The 5407-nt window shown below is 37.7% G+C and overlaps 1 pseudogene; it reads left to right on the plus strand.

Moving 5' to 3' along the window:
• The first annotated feature begins 4473 nt into the window (after positions 1–4473).
• Positions 4474–5407, plus strand: LOC144295423 (olfactory receptor 52D1-like; annotated as a pseudogene).

Genomic DNA, 5407 nt, shown 5'->3' on the forward strand with positions numbered 1-5407 from the left:
ATAACCTTTATGAGAAGTATCAGAATAAAAGCAGACCTCTCCACAGACCTGGCAGTCCAGAAACAGTGGGCAAGATATATTCAGGGTCATAAATGAGAAGAACCTGCAGCCAAGAATACTTTATCCGGCAAGGCTCTAATTCATAATAGAAAAAAATAGAAGCCCACAGCAAATATCCTTCTCAATGGGGAAGCACTGGAGCCTTTCCCCTAAGATCAGGAGCAAGACAGGGATGTCCACTCTCACCACTGCTATTCAGTATAGTATTGGAAGTCCTAGCCTCAACAATCAGACAACAAAAAGACATTAAAGGCATTCAAATTGGCAAAGAAGAAGTCAAACTCTCCCTCTTTGCAGATGGCATGATACAGTACGTAGAAAACCCAAAAGACTCCACCCTAAGACTGCTAGAACTCATACAGCAATATGGCAGTGTGGCAGGATACAAAATCAATGCCCAGAAATTAGTGGCATTTCTATACACTAACAATGATACAGAAGAAAGAGAATTTAAGGAGTCAATCCCATTTACAATTGTACCCAAAAGCATAAGATATCTAGGAATACACCTAACCAAAGAGGTAAAGGATCTATACCCTAAAAACTATAGAACACTTCTTCTAAAAGAAATTGAGGAAGACACAAAGAGATGGAAAAATATTCCTTGCTCATGGATTGGAAGAATTAATACTGTGAAAAGGTCAATGTTACCCATGGCAATTTACACGTTTAATGCAATCCCTATCAAAATACCATGGACTTTCTTCAGAGAGTTGGAACAAATTATCTTAAGGTTTGTGTGGAATCAGAAAAGACCCCTAATAGCCAGGGGAATATTGAAAAAGAAAACTATAGCTGGGGGCATCACAATGCCAGGTTTCAGGTTATACTACAAAGCTGTGGTCATCAAGACAGTGTGGTACTGGCAGAAAAACAGACACATAGATCAATGGAACAGAATAGCGAATCCAGAAGTGGACCCTCAACTTTATGGTCAACTAATATTCAATAAAGGAGGAAAGACTATCCATTGGAAAAAAGTCTCTTCAATAAATGGTGCTGGGAAAATTGGACATCCACATGCAAAAGAATGAAACTAGACCATTCTCTTGCACCATACGAAAGATAAACTCAAAATGGATGAAAGATCTAAATGTGAGACAAGATTCCATCAAAATCCTAAAGGAGAACACAGGCAACACCCTTTTGGAACTTGGCCACAGCAACTTCTTGCAAGATACATCCATGAAGGCAAGAGAAACAAAAGCAAAAATGAATTATTGGGACTTCATCAAGATAAAAAGCTTCTGTCCACCAAAGGAAACAGTCAACAAAACTAAAAGACAACCTACAGAATGGGAGAAGATATTTGCAAATGACCTATCAGATAAAGGGCTAGTTTCCAAGATCTATAAAGAACTTATTAAACTCAACAGCAAAAGAAACAAACAATCCAATCATGAAATGGGCAAAAGACATGAACAGAAATCTCACAGAGGAAGACATAGTCATGGCCAACAAGCACATGAGAAAATGCTCTGCATCACTTGCCATCAGGGAAATACAAATCAAAACCACAATGATATACCACCTCACACCAGTGCGAATGGGGAAAATTAACAAGGCAGGAAACAGCAAATGTTGGAGAGGATGTGGAGAAAGGGAACTCTCTTACACTGTTGGTGGGAATGTGAACTGGTGCAGCCACTCTGGAAAACTGTGTGGAGGTTCCTCAAAGAGTTAAAAATAGACCTGCCCTACGACCCAGCAATTGCACTGTTGAGGATTTACCCCAAAGATACAGATGCAGTGAAACAGCAGGACACCTGCACCCCAATGTTTATAGCAGCAATGTCCACAATAGCCAAACTGGAAGGAGTCTCGGTGTCCATCGAAAGATGAATGGATAAAGAAGATGTGGTTTATGTATACAATGGAATATTACTCAGCCATTAGAAACGACAAATACCCACCATTTGCTTCGACATGGAGGAACCTGGAGGGTATTATGCTGAGTGAAATAAGTCAATCGGAAAAGGACAAATGTTATATGGTCTCATTCATTTGGGAATATAAAAATTAGTGAAAGGGAATAAAGGGAAAGAAGAGAAAATGAGTGGAAGTATTAGTGAGGGTGACAAAACATGAGAGATACCTAACTCCGGGAAATGAACAAGGGGTAGTGGAAGGGGAGGTGGGAGGGGGGTTGGGGTGACTGGGTGATGGGCACTGAGGGGGGCATTGGTGGGATGAGCACTGGGTGTTATGCTATATGTTGGCAAATTGAACTCCAATAAAAAAAAAAAAATTTAAAGTCAGGTGCTTAACTGAGCCACCCAGGAGCCCTTATCTATCGAGATTTATGTTTCAGAGCTAGATTGACATTCTAGGGTTATGTTTACAGTTAATATTGCCATAGCTAATAACAAATCTCCATAAATTACAATGCACTAAAATATATGAATGATTTTCCTATTAATATAACATGAAAAAAACGATATGTAATTAGAAAATGTCCTAAAATGCTAGAAGCCTTATACACTAACTAGTATTTTGTAACTAAGATTAATGTTTTATTTTACAGAGAAATATGAAGATTTTTCAGATTATTGCAGTGGAAGTAGAATGGAAATTAAAATTTAATCCATACCTTTTAATTAGTTTAATATAAGAACTAGACTACGTCTACTAATGTGGCAGGACTGTGAAATAATCAGCAAGCAATAAAATAAATTTTAAAAATGCATAATTAGAAAGCAATAATAAATAATGTTTACTTTGTTTTGAATAATCTATGAACTATAATTGCTTTTTCTGTTTATTCAAATCTGGCTCAAAACATAAATCATCTTAAGGCCAAGGAGGCTGCTGTTTTTGTCTTTTGATATTTTGTTTCTTTCAAAAATATTTGCAGAGGGGCAAGATTTCTACTTTACTCTGAAGTTGGAGGAAGCCCCTGCTGAACTCATGAATAGAAAACTTAATTTAAAACGTAATGGCATCATTTACCATATGAATTATTATAATTAAGCATGTTAAGTGGGCTATGGCTCTCATGTCTGTGTTCTGAATACTCAAATATGAATACTGAAGATATTGTTCTTCATTGAGCCAATAAAAGTATCATCAAAGGAAGCAAATGACTGAAAGGAACTATGGTCACTACAAATGTCAATGAAGCCAGAAATAGTCCTTTAAAAATCAGCTATGCTGCCAGTGAATGCAGGAAGGGCAAAGCTTATGAGTCATTGACATAATCAAAGTAATACTTGAATGGGCTACTAATCAATTAAAAATACAAACTGAAATATTCCAGCGTTTTAATTCACATGGATATATTTAATTTAAAAGACCATATTTCATATGTAAAGAGATATGACATTTATATTTCCAAAAAAATGTTTTTCTACATTTTTAAAAAAGAAAATAAAAGTGATCTAAAATAAAATAATAAAAAAAAAGTAGTTCTTTTCTTCATCCTTCTCAATTCCTGCTCATGCTCAACCACTTTATCCCAGGGCTTTTCTGCCATGGAGGTTTGACTGTCCTTTGGAACTGCAGGAAGAAGTATAAAGAAACCTACTTAGTCAGAAACTGATATCTCAAGCATCATGAGGTAAATTTAACAATCCAGTATATAAACTGTTATGCATGTTTGAGAATTTGGGTTTCTGGATCAAGAAATGAAGGAAATAATCTAACTCTGAAAAAAAATGACAATAAAAAGTAGTCAGTAGGGTTAATGTTAAGAAATACCATATCTTAACCAATGGATATCTGTTGGTTCAAAAGTACGTAATATATGCCATTCTTAAGTGAGACTTGATAGAAAGAAACAATAGGAAAAATGTGACATCATTGTTAAATTTTGTCAGATTAGTTACACATGCAGAGCAGCAAATGAAAGGATAAAGATACAGATTGAGATGATTTTACTTCAAAATCTGTGCCAAAGACTTCAATTTCATGTCCAGAAAGGGACAAAGACCACATATTTCTATTCCCCAAGAGAATGGCAGAGTGGATTGTAAGGGTCCTTTCAATAACTCCTTGATATTTTCACAAGGCCTCTGCTGATCACTTCCAGTTATGGAAAACTCATTGACCTGAGGGAAATACTGAATGAAAGCTCAAGAAAGAAATTCATTAACCTCACAGTAAACATTTGTTGAATTAAGTATCAGTCGGACTAAAGATGAAATCTTACTGCAAATGAAGAGATGAGGTGACATATAGACCCCAAAGATAATATGAGTATTATCTTCTAAACAGTCATTTAGTATGTTATTACTAAATTTAGTATTATGATCCTAGTGAATTTAAATACACCTACTTATGAATTTGAATTGTTTTTAGCAACAGATCATTAAGGATCTTCTTGAATCAGATTTCCATGTTTTCTGCATCTGGTTGTAATCATCTATCATAGCAACTTTATTTTTAAAAGTACTGATAAGCACAGGAAAAAAAGTCATGCCTCCTTTCAACACCTCTTCTGTCACCTTCTTATTGATGAGCATCCCAGGACTAGAGGACCTGCATATCTGGATTGGGATCCCCTTCTGCTCCATTTACATGGTGGCTGTGGTGGGGAACGAGACCATACTGGCCGTGGTGAGAGCAGAGTGAAGTCTCCATGAGCCTATGTTCTTCTTTCTCAGCATGCTCTCCATCACTGACCTGGTCTTCTCCTCATCCACGCTTCCCTGCATGCTCTGTGTCTTTTGGCTTGGAGCCCATGACATTGCCTTTGATGTTTTCCTGGCTCAAATGCTTTTTATTCACAGTTTTACTGCTATGGAATCGGGCTTTTTCCTGGCCATGGCCTTTGACTGTCATGTGGTTATTTGTCATCCACTGTGCCATACCACCATTCTCACCCATGCTCACATCACCATAATGGGCATTATTGTGGTGATTCGAGGTGTAGCCTTCTTTTCTCCACATCCCATCCTGCTCAAACAGCTGCCTTACTGCAGAACACGAATCATTGCCCACACTTACTATGAGTTCATGGCTATAGTGAAGCTGGTGTGTGTGGACATAGGGGCCACCAAGAGTTATAGCCTCAGTATGGCTTCTATCATTGGCTCATCTGATGCCATTCTCATTGCTATATCCTATGCCTTCATCCTCCGCTCTGTGTTCAGCCTGACATCCCGGGAAGCTGGCTTTAAGGCTTTGGGCACATGTGGGTCACATGTCTGTGTTATTCCTGTTCTATTCCACAGCTGGTTTTTCCATTTTCACTCACCATTTTGGGAAGAATGTGCCTGCACACATCCATATTTTTGTTGCAAACATATACCTTTTGGTGCCCCCTTTTCTCAACCCCATTGTGTATGGGGTAAGGGCCAAAAAGATGCGGGAATGTGTTCTTAGGACATTAAAGGTCAAAGTTGCTTGA

Source organism: Canis aureus, chromosome 23 (genome assembly GCF_053574225.1).
Source record: "Canis aureus isolate CA01 chromosome 23, VMU_Caureus_v.1.0, whole genome shotgun sequence".
In the NCBI taxonomy this organism is placed as follows: domain Eukaryota; kingdom Metazoa; phylum Chordata; class Mammalia; order Carnivora; family Canidae; genus Canis; species Canis aureus.